The sequence below is a fragment of the Chenopodium album genome, chromosome 24 (assembly GCF_948465745.1).
Source record: "Chenopodium album chromosome 24, dcCheAlbu1.1, whole genome shotgun sequence".
NCBI classification, from domain to species: Eukaryota; Viridiplantae; Streptophyta; class Magnoliopsida; order Caryophyllales; family Amaranthaceae; genus Chenopodium; species Chenopodium album.
This window is the reverse complement of record NC_137857.1, coordinates 36,836,257-36,854,738: the sequence shown is the minus strand read 5'-3', so window position 1 is coordinate 36,854,738 and position 18,482 is coordinate 36,836,257.

The window sequence follows — 18,482 nt, the reverse complement described above, 5'->3', positions numbered from 1 at the left end:
ATTCAAATCTTGGTAAGATTTATCAACTATGTGAAATAGTATGTACTACTGTACTTAAATTAGGTCAATTGTTGGTGAGATTTACTGAGGGCAATAGCAATGGTGGGGTTTGTGTGAGGTTTGTTGGAATTTTTTAGAGGTTTGTCAACAAACCTCTTGTTGTGGGTAAAGGTTTGTATTTTAGAGGTTTGTAAATACAAACCGGTTTGATCATGTGAGTTGGCAAAATTTTGGGGCTTTTTCCTTTTTTTTTTATTTTTAGTTTGGATGAATTTAATGAATAGTATTGATATGGGTCCCCTACATAAACCTGTAAATAGGTTCATCTATTGTTGGTGAGAGGTTTGTTAGGGGAGAGGTTTATGTAATGATGATGTAGCAGGTGAGGTTTGTTCTATTGCTATTGCCCTCACTCTCGTGACAAGTATGAACTGTGAATTACTTTTGTTTGTCAATCTTAAGTCACTTTCAATTAGGTGATGCAAACGGAACTATTTTAGCAATCCCATAATCTTTTCGCAAGTGACAAGATTGACGATGCTACACCCTTTGAGCATTTTGAATACTTCATATAACACCTAAATTGCCCTTTTACATAATAGACTAGTAAACCGACCATTAATTTGTTTTGAGCCATACAAGCAAAAACGATAAACTACTTTTCAAATATAATACAAGTACGTAAATTTAATATTTAATATATGTAGTATGTACTATGTAGGTGTTTCGAGCTATCTCCAATGATAAGTTGAACAACATATTTAAAGAACCATTTCTATACTAATATGATCATATGATGTGCAAATTTAACAAATGGATTTATGATTGATTAGATTTTTTAGGTGGAAAACAAGATGGTTAGATATATTACAATTTGAATCAATTAATCTTTGCACAATTTAGGTATAGTTCATGTTATTACATATGGGGTCATTTTTTTAATCCGATAATTGATAATAACAAGCTCAAATTTATTAAAATAAAACGAGCAAAGTTAAATATGAAGATCGCTACATGTCAAAATATAAGAAGTATAGGCGACCGGTCATGAACAACTCCGTCTAAAGTTATTTATACAAACTTTTTAAATTATTAGGAGTCATTTTCAAACATCATTATTTGTTCAAAAAAAGTTGTTCATGATTCTACGAGTAAATAGTCAAAATCTCATAATATTAAGCCTCCATGCATGCATCTGAACTTAATTCTATCTACTTCGTTCATCTTTTTGACCGTAAATTATGAAAATCATGACTTTCACCAAATTAAAAAAAAGAAAAGAAAAATGAAATAACAAATTATACGAAATACTTTTTAGTCCTACCAGAAAATCAAAATTGAATTCCACTACCTAAATAAAAACAAAAGAAAGTAGCATAAAAAAGTTTGATTCTTGTATTTAATACACGGGAGTTGGCTGCTACTTGGATATATTTTAAATAATCCATACCGTTACCCTTATAATTCCACGTGATTTTTATGCAACTTGCTTAATTAAATTTAAATATTTCACTTTCAAACAAAGTATGCCTCTTTTTCATTGCATTAAAATAAAGATTACGACTTTATGAAAAGCAAACACAAAAAAATAACATCATTATTGGATCACTTAGATTATTATTTAAGCTTTTGTTAAACATACGCTTCCTTACTAATTAGTGATAAGCTTGATTATCAATTGTATATGAACCTAATTTCATAAGTTTAAAAGAGCACCAACACTTTTGACCCTTGGACTAGGGTCAATACATGTCTCCCCTCGTTCTTGTTATTCTAACTAATTTTTGCTAATTTGACCTACTTTTAATTCATTTCACTTTTTTCCCCACAACTTTAGCACAAAAGGGTTATAATTGTCCCTCACATTATACATTTATACTCTATTAATCTCTTAACATCATTAAGTGTTTATATGCAGTATTATTATATGAGAGTGTGAGATCCACTTTTCTTAAATATGTACCGAGTGAAAAAAAAAAAAAAAAAATTATACTTGTATGTTGTGAGTATTAAAAAAGGGAAAAAATTACTTCCTCCATTCTATTTAGTTGATACGTTCAATTTAAGCACACAAATTAAGGAGGGGAGGGATAATAATAAGTGGGGTATATTTAAAAACACAAGATATAAAACTTAGCCAAATAGAAAAGTGTCAGCTAAAAATAAATTTCTTAAAAAGAAATATTTTATCTGTTTTTTTTATAATTGTAACACTTCTCTTTTCACGCTTGTCGATGCATGATTTCAATCGTTAATATCTTTAACCAATGTGTAAAAATTATAAACATTTGATATTAAAATAGTATAAGTCGAGACAAATCTAACAAGATTCCACATAACTATATTTTTACTTATGTATAAATTATCAAAGTTAGTCAAAATAAACCACATAAATAATGTAAAAGTCAAACTATTGCAACTATAAAAAAAACAGAGAAAGTACATGTTAACTTAAAAAAACGGAGGCAAGTATTAAATACATACTACCTCCGTTACAGGTTATGTGCAACGATTTAACATAAAGTAGAGAGAAAAAATATCTAATCATTGTACATAATCCGCCGTAACGGAGGTATTAAATAAAAATAACAACATAGTGAAGCACAACTATCACAAGTATCACATGACCCACAAAGAATGCTGCCTCGTGTTAGCGACTTAGCGGATTGCATAAGTTACACAAGGTAAGAGGGAAGCCCATTCGACACCAGACAAGTGTCAACCTTGTAGTTAATGCAAATATGCAATAGGCAATTAACCCAAGGAGCGCGTCAATATTGCTCATGCTCCGAGAGTCCGAGTGTTTACTGTTAACTGTGTACGAGTACTTGTTTAACCACTCCTTATTCCTTAATAAAAGGGTGAAAAAAAATATAATTATTTGTACTCGTGGAATGATTTTCTAAGGACTTGTTTGGCATTGTTTTTTGTTTTTAGTTTCCAGTTTTTTTTTTAAACAAAAAACCAATAACAGGAAATAAGAAAAAGGTGTTTCCACTTTTTTGTTGTCAGTTTTCATAATTATCATGGTTTTAATAAGTTTGACTAATTTTTAATTCATTATGTCACATATATCGTATGATTTTAAAAACAAAAAACCAAAAAACAGAAAACCACAGTGATGTCAAACGAACCCTAAGCTTTTGTGTTTTTCTGTTGTGATTTGCTCTGCTTTATTTAAATTTGCTCTGTTATGTTGACTTCTGTTCTGCTTTGTAGAGTACTATAATTATATTTAAAGAGTATACTACAGATTTAAGTTTTGGTTGTTTAATAATTTATATTTTCAAGCAAAAATTACATACTAAAATCTCCCTATATACGTAGTAAGTAAAAATATTGTATATCAAGTTAGCTTAGAAATAACAAATCAATGTTTTCTTTCTTCAATCCTCAATTTACAAAGACTTGTGTTTATACAAGATATTCAAACCCCAAATCTTGAATAATACTCCAACTCTCCAAGACCCCAAAGCTTGACCAACTAGTATAAAATCAAGTGATTAGATTTTATTTTATTTGTAAAAATTAATTAGTGGACACTTTTTTTTTTGATAATAAGGAAAAGGGCTCTACTGAGGTGGAACCTCTTACAGGTCCAACCCAACTTGGGTTGCGGGCTAGAAAATTTGAAAGTGGGGGAAGAATTAATTAGTGGACATGTACAATTATCATATTATTGTACGAAGTATGTAACAAGTCACAAGTGGATTATATCATAAAGTATTTAGCAAGGGTACCAAAGTAAAACATCACAAAATTAAGGGGTACTTTCGGAATGCAAAGTCCTATATAAACCACCTTACTGGCTCAGTAGAAGATCATCAAAACATTTGACAAACACCAACAAACATTCAAAAGAAAGAAAAGAAAAAAAAAAACCCTCCTTTTTTTCTTACTCAACTTTGTTCTACTACTCTCAATCACAAGTTCACAAAAATCAATCACAAATTTAATCAATCAAATCAAGAAAGCTTAAATCAGATGGCAGGAGGAGCAAGAAGGAGCATGGTAAACAGAGGAAGTGAATCACAGAGGAGTACAACTTCTCCTGGCCGTCCGATCCCTAAGAGAGGACAAATCAAGGGTCGGATTGTATTGAAAATGGCTCATTCTGTTGCTTCCATCTTCTCTTTTGGTGCACCTTCACAATCTAGTTGATTGGATCTTTTCTCTGATTAAAAAATCAAGCTTTTTAGATTTTTAATTAATTATTGGTTAATTGTTTTGTTATCTTTGATTAGTTTGAGTAGTTTTAGGGTGCAAATGTTTGGAGCTTGTACATATCTCCACTTGCTAGATTTTGTTAATTGTTATTACTTCACTATTTATAAAAGATCAATCTTTAATCTTTTATTTTACTAATTAAGTATTATTTTTTTTTCGGAATTTTTATTGGTCTACTGTTTTCCAATAGTATGCAAATGAAACTTTAATTTGGAGGACGATGAATTTGAATCTGTGACCTATCGTACACTGTCCCATCAATTTAAAATACTATACTACTACTACTAATATGTCAATACCAAACTTCTAGTGAGATACAAAGGTGATGGATATGGGTATACAATATGATATAATGATAATAATATAAATTGGTGTTCTATTTGGATCATTTTGGAATTGAATTGTCAATCAAATTTAAGGTTCAGAGTACTTCGTATGTATTTACTCCGTATTAATTTTCAGACCGATTTAGTAGAGTCATTTTTAATTGGGATCAAAATTAGCATCTAATAATAATATAGCATAATTATAATAATACAGAGTACAAGTGGTCAAGTGTGACTACAACAACACTCTGTTATGTCTCCAATAGTTTAATCCTTCATGTTGCACATGAATTTATGTCTACTATTCTTTTTAAGGAAAAAAAATTATTTGGAGTGATAATATGGAGTACTCCGTATTTTGCAAGGCGCAACACAGTATGTGACACCAAATAAAAAATTGTACTTCAAATTATCAAATCTCACAACCATGAGACCAATCTCTGCCGGATACTCTGAACTCTGAAGTAGATAATTCCTTTTTTCAAGAAAAAACTTTTACGAGTAAAGAGTTTTAGGGCCTGTTTTTTCAGCTTATTTTCAGTTCAGTTCAGGTCAATTCAACTCTAATAAGGGCCTGTTCTCTTACATTGACATTCAGTTCAGTTCAAAACAGCTCAATTCAGTTCAGTTCAGTTCAGTTCAGTTTAGCTCCTAATTTCTTTCTCTTATAAAATATTCATTTCAGTTCGGTTCAGTTCAGTTTAGTTCAGCTGAGTTCAGTTCAGTTCAGTTCAGTTCAGCTGAGTTTAGTCAATGAGAATAGGCCCTAAGTTCAGTTCACTTTAAAACTTATCTTAATTTCCTTTTCTCATAAAATATTAAGTTCAGTTCAGCTCCAACAAGTTCAGTTCAGTTCACTCAATCAGAACAAGCCCTAAGATTGTTGTCTTGGCTATTGCCGTAGGCCAATATTACTTATAAGAAACTTCAACCAAAATGACATGTATTTAACTAATTTTAATGAATTTTATTATACATTAGACAATATATAATTTAGCCACCTCTTAAGTAAATCAACGGTTGAAAGCTAAATATTTGATTTAATAAGCATTTACTCCGTACTAAATAAAAATATGTGTTTAATTTCGGCGGCTTTATTATGTGGTCAAATAACTAAAAAAGTGTTTGGTAATTGACTTTTTAGTCAGCAAAAAAGCTGGTCTTTAAGCTAAAATAAACAGTCAACAACCAACAATAATAATAAAAAAATTTACCAAACACTTGCTTATATAGTTAGCTTACAGCCAAATTCAAAAGCCATTATAAACAGCCAAACATCACAGCTGATCAAACCAGCCAAGTAAACCCGCCAACCATCAACAGCGATTTGCCAAACAAGGCCTATGTATTGACTATTGAGACATTACTATTCATGTAGTCAAACTTTCATGAACCAAACAAGCTTTATGTTACCATTCATCTTGGAAGGTTGAAATGCTACTGACTAGTGACTACTAACCTAAACGGCTAAACATGATTGTAGTGAAAGCAAGCTCAAAAGCAATGGGAATAGTTAGGTTCAAACACTAAAATATTTGAAAGTGTCGATTGACAATTGACCCTCCCGATTACAGACCAACAAGAAAGGGTCACGTTACTACTATCCAAACACCAGTACTCCTGTAATAAAGATCGAATTCCATGTTCACACATAACTCAACCATTTTTTTTAGTACATTGACTACAATAGTCAGTCTTCTAATATACTTCGTAGTATCAAAGCATATCATGTTGTATCCATGTACATTTCTCGTGGGTTCTCATATGAGAGGGCGCGGTGTAATAATGTATAAACCAAACATGAAATTCCAACCATCAACTAATTATATACTCCGTATTTCATTGATATAATAAAATTAACCAACTCTTGTGTGAAATACCTTCCCTATTCACACTACTATGGATAAAATAATTCTAGTACTGTACTATTATTGATCTTATTGGATGTATAGGTCACTTTCTTAGTGATGCAAGCTAGTGCAACATTATTTGTGATACTTTGTATGTGATTATGTGAAGTCACTTTAAATGATTTTATTAATCATCTTCATATATATATATATATATATATATATATATATATATATATATATATATATATATCCTACGACTATTTTTGAAGATCAGATAAAATAACGGCCAAATAAAAGTAGTACCTAACTACTTTTAAAAGTAACCAAAGTCTCCTGAAATATTAGCAACTTGGCTTTCATGCATGAATCTGAATTTAATGCAATGTAATCTTGCTTGACTTTAATTAGCAAATTATGTATTTTAGGCAACTGAATTATTTTGGGCAATACCAAATACAACTGTATTTTTTTTTGGGGCAATACGGAATACAACTGTATTTCTGCTTATTATGTATTCCTACTTGACTTTAATTAGCTAATCATGTACGTATTTTTATATCAGTGTGACATGTATTACAGCAGATATTTTTATTGATCCAACCAACCACCCAGATATCTAAATATCTTACAAGCAAGCTACCAGCAATGTGCCAATGTACATAAATTCGAAATCCCTTCAAGGCAAATGCCACTTGTAAACTACAGGTTTAGTCGTCTTAAATTTCATTAATCCAACTTCACAATGAGTAAAATAACATTAAGGCTTTAAGGGGTCGCACATAATTATATCATTTCATTTTGAAATAAATCATAATAAAATATGATATGAGGAATAGAATGTATTCATAAATAGTACTATCTACTCCGTATTAAGTTTGGATATTATATTAACCAATCTACAATGCAAAAATTAAACCGTTCATCTTAAGAATTAAAATAAATTACTTTGCATAGGATCTTTCGAGAAAGGTGATAGATTTTTTTTTCATTGTGTACATTACTCCATACTCCATGTTTTATGAACAAAAGTTGGGTATGCTATACTTAAAATATTGAACAATACCACGTGATTATAATAGAAGATGCTCTATTATATGTACACTTTAAAACAAAGTTAATTTGTACCGCTTTCATTGCATTTGGTAAAGAAAACAACTTTAAAAAAGGCCCATCTTTTTCATCTAACATTTGGGTCACTATTAATTGCCTCCCTTACTTTAAAGATAAGCTATAATACCATTAAATATTCTTATACACATTTTCATATTTTTTCCTTTAAAAAAATTCCTCAACCACTATATAAACATCACACTAGCTCTCTAGTAGAACCAACACTTGAAAACACAACAACAAAAAAAAAAATCTCTAGTTTGCTATTCTTCCATCTCTTACTATTCAATTCGCACACATTTTCCTTTTAAGCCGTCCCTTATTTAAAGATCGAGTTCTAAGTTTGATTAATTTAATCAAATAATATAAGATGGCAGGGGGAGCAAGGAACATGAGAAATGGAGGAGGTGAATCACAGAGGAGTGCAACTTCTCCTGGGCGTCCGATCCCAAAGAGAGGACAAGTCAAGGGTCAGATTGTAAAGAAAATGGCTAATTCTGTTGCTTCCATCTTCTCTTTTAGTGCATCTTCACAACGTACTTGAATCATCACCTTTTGATTGAATCAAACCTTTTTTTTTTTTTTTGGTAGAGTTGGGCTTCAATCAAGTTTGAAGTTTGTACATATATCTTGGAAAATTTTGAGAAATTAGTATTATGTACTAGTCGTACTATTTATATATGGATTATTGCTCTTTAATCTTATTTTTGTGTTTGAATTTTTATTTATTTATTTTTATTAATTACTCATTCTTGGTAGAGATTTGACGAACTAAGCTAACTAATCCCCAGTACTACTCGATAAAAGTTACCATACACTATTGCTCGAAGTACACGGTGACGGATCTATGACAGGTTCCGGTTCAAGTTCAATTCTAATAATAAATATCAATGTTACGCCTTTCATAATTTGATCAGGGGCAGGTTTGGGTTCAAGTCATAAAGTATTGAATCAAATGGGTTTTCGGTTAAGATCAGCTCAGGTTCAAGTCAGGTAACAGGTCACTATATAATTTCACTAATTGTTCGAGTACAGGCTGGGTTCACATCTTTGCCCGTTAAGTTCAGGTTCTCGGGTCGGGTCAGGTTATTACAGCTCTAGCTATAATCCACAGTTTTTAAAGAAATTTTGAGGTTTCGGAGCCGGTGGCAAAAAGTGTTGAGATCCTAGGGATATATCTCGAGGTTATATAATGCTGTTTGAAACCATATATGATCATTATATGTTGTCATAAACATACGTGGTAGGCTTGAGTTTACGAAATCAATGCAAGTTGCGAACGACTAAAATGATTGTTTAAGGGCATATTGGATGGTTCCACTGACCTAGTTAAACACTCGGGAAGTATTAGAGACCATGGTAAACATCTCGGCAATTTTTATTTCCAAGCGAAAAAAGGTAAAAAAAATTACAAAATTGAAGGCTACAATCTAGGCTTTTTGAGGTTTTGGAATCCGGTAGAGAAAAGCCTTGAGACCCTAAGGGATGCATCTTGGGGTGATATAATGACGTTTAAAACCATATATGATCATTATATGTTGTCATAAACGTCCGTGGATGCATCTTGGGGGTGATATAATGACGTTTAAAACCATATATGATCATTATATGTTGTCATAAACGTCCGTGGTAGGCTTGAGTTTACGAAATCAGTGGAAGTTATTACGAACGGGTAAAATGACCGTTTTAGGATATATTGGATGATTCTACTGACTCGATTGGGCTCCCTGAGGATATTAGGGACCATAATAAACAACTCGGAAATTTTTATTTCCGGGTGAAAAAGGTCCAAAAATTACAACATCGAAAGCTATAATCCACGCTTTTTGAGGAAATTTTGAAGTTTCAGGGCCCGGTGGCGAATAGAGTTGAGACCCTAAGGTTTATATCTCGGTGTCATATAATGCCGTTTGAAACTATATATGATCATTATATGTTGTCATAAACGTCCGTGGTAGACTTAAGTTTACGAAATCACTACAAGTTGTGAACAGGTAAAATGACCGTTTAAGAGCATGAAGGATGGTTCTTCCGACACAATTGGACTCTTGGAGGGTATTAGGGACCATGGTAAACATCTTGAAAATTTTTATTTCTGGGCGAAAAAAGGTCAAAAAATTACAAAATTAAAGGCTATAATCCACGCTTTTTGAGGAATTTTGAGATTTCAGGGCCCGGTGGCGAAAATCCTTGAAACCCTAAGGGATACATCTCGGGGTCATATAATGCCATTTGAAACCACATATTATCAATATATGTTGTCATAAACGTTCGTGGTAGGCTTGAGTTTACGAAATCACTACAAGTTGTGAATGGGTAAAATGACCGTTTAAGGGCATATTGGATGGTTCCACCGAACCAATTGTACTCCCAAAGGGTAGTAGGGACCATGGTAAACATCTTGGAAATTTTTAGTTCCGGACGAAAGAAGGTCAAAAAATTTCAAAATTATATTAAAGGCTATAATTCACGCTTTTTGAGGAAATTTTTGGGTTTCGGGGCCTGGTGACGAAAAGCCTTTAGACCCTAAGGGATACATCTCGGGGTCATATAATGCAGTTTGAAACCATGTATGATCTTATATGTTATCATAAACGTCTGTGGTAGGCTCGAGTTTACAAAATCACTACAGCTTGTGTACGGGTAAAATGACCTTTTAAGGTCATATTGGACGGTTCCACCGACCCAAATTGACTCCCGAAGGATATTAGGGACCATGGTAAACATCTCGGCAATTTTTACTTTGGGGCGAAAAATGGTCAAAAAATTACAAAATTGAAGGCTATAATCCACGCTTTTTTTAGGAAATTTTGAGGTTTTGGGGGCCGGTGGCGAAAAAACTTGAAACCCTAAATGATACATCCTGGGGTTATATAATGCCGTTTGAAACAATATACGATCATTATATGTTGTCATAAACGTCCGTAATAGGCTTGAGTTTACGAAATCACTTCAAGTTGTGAACGGGTAAAATGACTGTTTAATGGCATATTGGATGGTTCCACCGACCCAATTGTACTCTCGGAAGATATTAGGGAACATAGTAAATATCTCGACAATTTTTATTTTCGGGAAAAAAAAGGTCAAAAAATTACAAAATTAAAGGCTATAATCCACGCATTTTGAGAAATTTTGAGCTTTTGGGGTCTGGTGGCAAAAAGTCTTGAAACCCTAAGGGCTACATCTTGGGGTTATATAATGCCGTTTAAAACCATATATGATCATCATATGTTGTCATAAACGTCCGTGGTAGGCTTGGGTTTACGAAATCACTACAAGTTGTGAACAGGTAAATTGACCGTTTAAGGGCATATTGGATGATTTCACCGTTCCAATTTGACTCCCGGAGGATATTAGGAACCATGGTAAACATCTCGACAATTTTTATTTTCGGGCGAAAAAAGGTCAAAAAATTACAAAATTAAAGGCTAAAATCCACGTTTTTTGAGGAATTTTGAGGTTTCGGGGCCCGGTGGCGAAAAGCGTTGAAACCCTATGGGATACATCTTGGGGTCATATAGTTCAGTTTGAAACCACATATGATCATTATATGTTGTCATAAACTTCCGTGGTAGGCTTGATTTTACGAAATCTCTTCAAGTTAAGAACTGGTAAAATGACCGTTTAAGGGCATATTGGATGGTTCCACTAACCCAACTGGACTCTTGGAGGGTATTAGGGACAATGGTAAACATCTTGGTAATTTTTACTTCCAGGCGAAAAAAGGTATATAAATTACAAAATTAAAGGTTATAATCCACGCTTTTTAGGAAATTTTGAGGTTTTGGGCCAGTGGTGAAAAGTGGCAAAAATGAAGGCAATAATCCACCCCATTGTTCGAGTATAGGCTGGATTTTAGATCATTGTCGGTTAAAGTCGGGTCCTCGGGTCGGGTCAGGTCAGTTTTGACAGATTTAGGGTCTCAACACTTTTTGCTACCGGGCCCCGAGATCTCAAAAATTCATTAAAAACTGTGGATTATATTGCCTTCAATTTTGTAATTTTTTAACCTTTTTTCGCCTGGAAATAAAAATTTCTGAGATGTTTACCGTGGTCCTTAATACCCTCGAGAGTTTAAATGGGTGGGTAGAACCATCCATTTTGCTTTTAAATGGTTTTGCCCGATTTCGTACATGCCTCTTGTATTGGATATAAGCTCTCACGGGGCCTTTACGTTTCCGGATAACGGTCATATACTGGTCCCAGCATTCATCCTGTAGTGTTCCATGAAATTCGAACACCAGCTCCCGACACCTCCTAAATCGCTCCGATTTCGTGTATTATAGTGGAGTTGTCGATTTGGGTATTCAAGTCGGATTTGGGTTGGTTCAAATCATGTCTCTGGTTAAATTAGGATCTAGTTATGCCGGGTCAATCTAGCCTCATATTAGGTTCAAGTTTGGGTCGGGTCAATTTCAGTTGAGTTTATTCTAGGTCGTTCACCTTTTCGGATATTTGTCGGGTTCAATTCGAGCCAAATTCAAATCAGATTCAATTTCAGGTTCGGGTTGTGTGTGGGTCAGGTTTGAGTGGGTTAATAGATGGTACATTCGGGTTTGAGTTAGTGTTGAGTTGGGTTTTGTTCAAGTTCAATTCCAATAAATATCGATGTGCTCAAGTTGAACCTATATAATTACGTCTTCCATAATTTGATCACCTTTATCAAGATTTTATTAAACCTATATATGAGTAGTAGAGAACAAAAAATATACAAGCTGAATCGGATTGTGGGTTTACAGATTTGTGCCAGTATATAAGATGAACAAAAGGCATATAAATTTTATTAAACCTTCCATGACTCGGGTACAAGTTCTAATTAGGTCGGGTACTAGTTCGGGTACAGATTGTTGTTGGGTCGGATTAAATCGATTGACGGTTACTCTCAGGTTGGGAGCAGGTTCAGGTTCAGGTTAAAAAGTATTTGATCAAATCGGTTGTCGGTTAACATATGGTCAGGTTCAGGTCAGTTTACAGGTCACTAGTTTCACCTCATTGTCCGGTACAGGTTGGGTTCAGATCATTGCCGGTTCAGGTCGAGTTCTTGGTTCGGGTCTGTTTTTGACAGCTCTAAATATACTAGTGTTATATATATATATATATATGGACAATTTGGAGTGATGAGATTTCTATTTGAGGTAGAATTAATGTATAATAAGAAGTATGAAGTAGTAAATACATGACAATTTTTGTTACAATTAATTAGGGTGTCAAAATCAATTGTTTTATTCGAGTATTTAAATAGGAATGGATAAATAGGAACATTGGACAAGAAATGAAAGAATTGAGGACTGTTGACCGTTGCCGTTGTCCTTTGGAGAATGGTCAAAACAAGGTCATACTACAATAATGCTACAAACCAACTACTAACTCTTCGTATAAAATTCCATGTTCACACGGAGTCAGTCCGTTATGTCACTAGCCACCGTACGAGCTCCCATGCCGCATAGCAGATCCACTCATATAAACAATTAAACATGTTCAACTCCTTCCACTACGTACATCTTAATAATTTTAGGCTTTTAAATTAAGATCGAGTGTTTTTAGAGCTACTGAGTATGTGCCTGTTCTGATTCACTGAACTGAGCTGAATTGAACTGAACTAAATTGAACTGATTAGAGCTGAACTGAACTGAACTAAATTGTATATTTTATGAGAGCAGGATATTAGAAACTGAACTGAAATGAATTGAACTTAAGCTGAAAAGAACATGCCCTACCTAAAAACTCAATTCAATGGTTGCACCCAAACAATCATTATATTGTATATTTGTATCTAATGTATTGAGAATTTTATTTCCTCATTTAGATTAGGAGGGCTACTTAATGTTTTTCTTTTTTTAGTTTATCCTTTGCAAACGATTTATTATGTCCGGTGCACTTTCATTCTACGACATTAATTTTTTTTGTACTTGGATCAAATTAATTACTTATTTCATTGTTTGCTTACATCCAAACATATTGCAATTGAAATGTGTACTTTTTGCTAACAATTGTCAATCAATGAAGTAAAGCTTATGTTGTTGGAGACAATTTCTTCCAACATAAAAAACTTTAAACTTTAGTTATTTATTAATAATGATTTTGAGTACCTCAAATCTATTTAAAATAATAGAAAAATTACACAAATATTCTCATATGTCTAGAATACGAGTACTATTTTATGTAAAAAAAACTCGAATTTTGTAAGACACTTTGGTTTTGTTGGAATTTAGCTAAAGATTCTCGAGAACTAGCTAAATGGACGGATCCATTTAAAAGTGACATCCTAGTCGGAGAATACTACAATACATAGTACATACCAACCTCCCAACAATAGATTCTCAATTCTCAAATATAATGATTCGTGTGAAAGTAGGTTGTTTTTATTTTCACATTGCTACTAAACAAAAAGTTAAAATTATTGGTTTTGATATGATGTTAAGTCACTATCTTGATGATTGTATAATAAAAAGGACAACATTCTTGGTGATGCTAGCTAGCTGTTAGCACTTGATTAAGTCACTAAATTTAAAGAACGAAAACAAATTGGTACGTGTTACATTCAGATTCTAACAAGGTGGTCACCAACTTTTTATACAAGTATCTTACTGTTATTGTATAACACATGTAACTGAAATTGATGGCTGTCTAAATCTAGCACCAATGCACCATACAGCCATACTAGGACTTTCAAATTTTAACCCATGCATGCACATTCTTATTAAGGGTTTGTTCACTTCAGTTTAGTTTAGTTCAGTTCAGTTCAGTTTAGTAAATGAGAAAAGACCCTAATTTAAATCTTTATACGTAGAATTCTTTACGGTAACTAAAAAGCTAAAGTGAAAATTATTAGCTAGAATTGAAAAGCAGTTAATTTACTTGATCATTTGAAATTATTGGCTACACTTTACTTCTCTTCTTAAATACTTTTTTTTTTTTTCCCTTTTTCTATTCACTTTTCTTTCTAGTCATTTATATTTTATTTAGAATAAGTTTTAAGTGAGATGAAAAATATTAATTGTACTTTATACCATAATAAATATTCAAGCTCTGCTCTAGCTATTCCACTCGGACTCAAAACAAAACTTAACACAATTATTAAATCGAAGAAAGGAATTGGGTGTGGGACTTTATTAATAATAATATCGATGATTGAGAGCAAAAACCTAAATTTCAAAGGAATATACACAACTTATTTGTATGGGTACAACAACAACAATAAATCAATGGTGGTACGTATTACGTCGGCAACTAATAATATCATTTAAAACAAAAACATCAATTTTACAATTTAGTAGTTCAATCTCACGATAAGTTATTATTAATCGTCTCTTACAACAAATTCCCTAAAGAATATGGCATCTACCACGAGTATAAGTCATTTTCAATTAACTTCACCAAGAATAAATTGACATCAAAAAAGTTGTACCTAAATTTTTTGTAGCAGTCAATTTCCCCAGATATGTCCTACCTTCATACATGCATCTAAATTCTAAACATGTAATATCTAATTTGTCACTTTAAATGACATTCACAGACATAATATGATAAAAACTTTACACTCCAAAACAACCGTAAACCAAAGAAAACATAGATTCCACTACCACAGTACCACAGACTAAGGGACATTAAATAAATTTAAAATATATAAAAAGCTGATATTTTTCATTACATAATTTGCCTGCTTTTTTTTTTTATTTTCAGATATTTAATTAATTCAACCCGTGAAGCTTATAATACCACGTGAATTTATTTGCAACTTGCTCACATTATTTGGTTATGTTTGGTAAAGGGGACAAGCATCTTTAAGAAACACTCTTCTAGTAGCGCAGCTTTATCATCATTATTGGGTCAATTAATATAAATTAGTTATTCATCACTTGATTAGGCTTTTGTTAATGGCTTCCTAATTACAAGATAAACAACATAATATATACGATACTTATACATTCACAATACCTATATACAATACTTATAGTTGTATATGTGCTCAATCACTAATACGAGTATAATCTATTTAAAATAAAAATTATAGAGTAAATTTTATCTATTAATTAGGAAGTGCTTGTGCTTATATTATACGGAGTAATTATTGGCGCTCTAATACCAATATATAATCTGTCAATATATAACTTTAAATGACATTTAATAAACATCAAAATAAGATTAGGGATGAGATATTGTTTTTTTTTTTAAAAAATAAATATCTCATATTCATACACTTGGTCTAAGAATTTATGAAGATGATTAGTTTAATTGCTTTATTATTAGACAAAAACACATCTTTACAAGACGCCACCTTTGATTGGTACGTACAACCACCTTATGTTGATTTTTATTTTTCTGTTAAAAGTATCTTTTTAATATTTATCCAGAAGAGATATTTTAAAGTATACACCGTACCACTGTTCTCTATATTAGACTTAACCAAATCCAACTTCATGTGATATGATTTCATCCAAATTTGGCGTGAATTAACTGAAAATCTCACATAAAAATCAGGAGTTTCCTTAAAAAGACACCAACTATAATTAGTAGGAATTAGGAATTACTCAATCCGAAAGTGTTACATCGAACTCAAATCCAAAATATAGAAAAATGGATCGGGCTCAATTTTTTATATTACAACATTCTATTTATAAATTAAACCCATCTCTAATTCTAAATTACACATTATATTTATCCACCAAAAATACGAGTTCAGATATAGTATTTTATAAGGAAATAAACATGGTGGCTCCATAAAAATGGAAAGATGAAAAAACTTTTAAGTGAAAAAAAAAAAAAAAAACCTTAAAGCGTTAAAACACTTATGAAAGCAATTTTTTTTTTTTTTTTTTTTTTTTTCCATATACTTCTAATTTTATGACATCTAATGAAATGTTTTAGAGTAATGTTTACATGTTGCGTGCCCTAAAAGAAACTTGGGTTGGATATTCAGTTATTCACACTCTTGAAAATTTACGATATGTGTGTTAGCAGGAAGCAATGATTTTCAGTTTTTAGTTTTTTACGTCTATTTTAGGATTTATTCAGTATTTATTTTTATGAGTATTGATATGCCATATAAACTCTTCATGTTATTAATCTAGCTCATTTTGTAAACTGTATTATTTTTCAAGATCATTAAGGAATAAAAACTTGATTTTATCTTCTATGGACATAACAATGTATTGCTAGTAAACCACGTAAAATTATGTGCTTCTTATTCCTCCCATTAATCTCCCACGTGGCCACATCTGTCATTGTAAGTTTGTAACAACATCAACATGTCTACATGAGATATTATACTTCAAAGTGCGTAGCGTAAAAATTGCAAAAATAGAGGGGTAATTTGGTCTTTTCGAGAAAATCAGCACTATAAAAGAACCAAAGTGGCAAACCAAGAAAACCATCAAACATTTTCCAATACCACCAAAACTAATTAAAGTATTTTCTTCTTCTTACTTTGTTGCTCTACTATTATCTCAAAGAAATAAATCACAAATTTTTTGATCAAATAATGGCAGGAGGAATAAGAAGGAGCATGGTAAACGGAGGAAGTGGTTCACAGAGTAGTAATTCTCCTGGCCGTCCGATTCCAAAGAGAGGTCAAGTTAAGGGTCAGATTGTAATGAAAATGGCTCATTCTGTTGTTGCCATCTTTTCATTTGGTGCATCATCAAATCGTCGATGAATCTCCACCGTTTGATTGGATCTCATCTATGATCCTGATATCAAACTCTGTTTTTTTGGGTTTTTTTTATTTTGTTGTTTTTTATTTGTATGTAAGTTTTGTAGATGTAGGATGTTAGAAAGATTGGAGCCTGTATATATTTCAGAACTCCACTTGCAAAATTTTGAGAGTTCGTTGCTATTATATATCGAATCACTCTTTAATCTTCCATTTTGCCGGCTTTGAATTTGAGTTTTTATGTTCGGATTTAGTTGTCATATTACTAACCGGTCAAGAACAGACCTTATAATCTCAAGAAAAAAGTTACTGTACATTACTAAAGTCCTATTATGGTATGAATTGATAGTCTACCATTCCAATATTGAATGGGTGAAAATAACATGACCTTCAGACAGGTCCTTTCTGGTGGGCTGAAGGTCCAATTGAAAGTACCTGTCCGAAGATCCCATTATTTTCACCCGAAAAGAAACTAATCTAAATCAAACTAATTTAATTAGACTAAGAATATGTGCTAGTTTCAAATGTTTTTAGCTGGCTAATACACACATATTTTGTAGGCAAAAAGTGTAATTACTTATCCCATAACTAAATGGGGAGAGTGAGTCAACCAAATTAGACACTTGGAAACGTTTGCATCAGCCACTTGCTCAGTAGCTCCTTTCTCTTTGTTTGTTCGGTTTCACCTACATATTTAAAGTTTATGGTTGAGCATGTTGACAAAAATTTCAACTTTATCCACTCCAAATTTAGAAATTAGGGATTGCATAATTATTGGCATTGTAGGCAGGCACTAGGCAAGTAGACGTACCAACACTAATATCGTGATTTTATCTAATCTTATTGTAACTTAAATCATCAAAACTTGATTTGTTCGAATGAAGTTTGCATGACCTAACTCTATACAAGTTGATAGAGAGAACTCGCTATTTATAAGCAGGAAGTACTAGTACAAGTTTTGTTATCATCTATATTACCATATTTACCATACAACAATCATAATCGCCTTGTAACTTATTTGAGCTGACATGTATGAAGTTTATTATTATGGACATTGATATGAGACTTTCCTTCTACGTTATGTAAAAATTAATTACTACCATATCACAGTCTAACGTTATTCTCTACCAAATAGAACTAGGAAAATTTCAAATTTCATGTATGTTTGCCAACGTTGCAAGTAACTTACTAAACCTATTACTAATTGATTGTAAAATGAAAGCCTTAGGGCCTATTCTGATTTACTAGAACTAAGCTGAGCTGAAATAAATATTTATGATAGAAAGAAATTAGGAACTTAACTGAACTGAACTT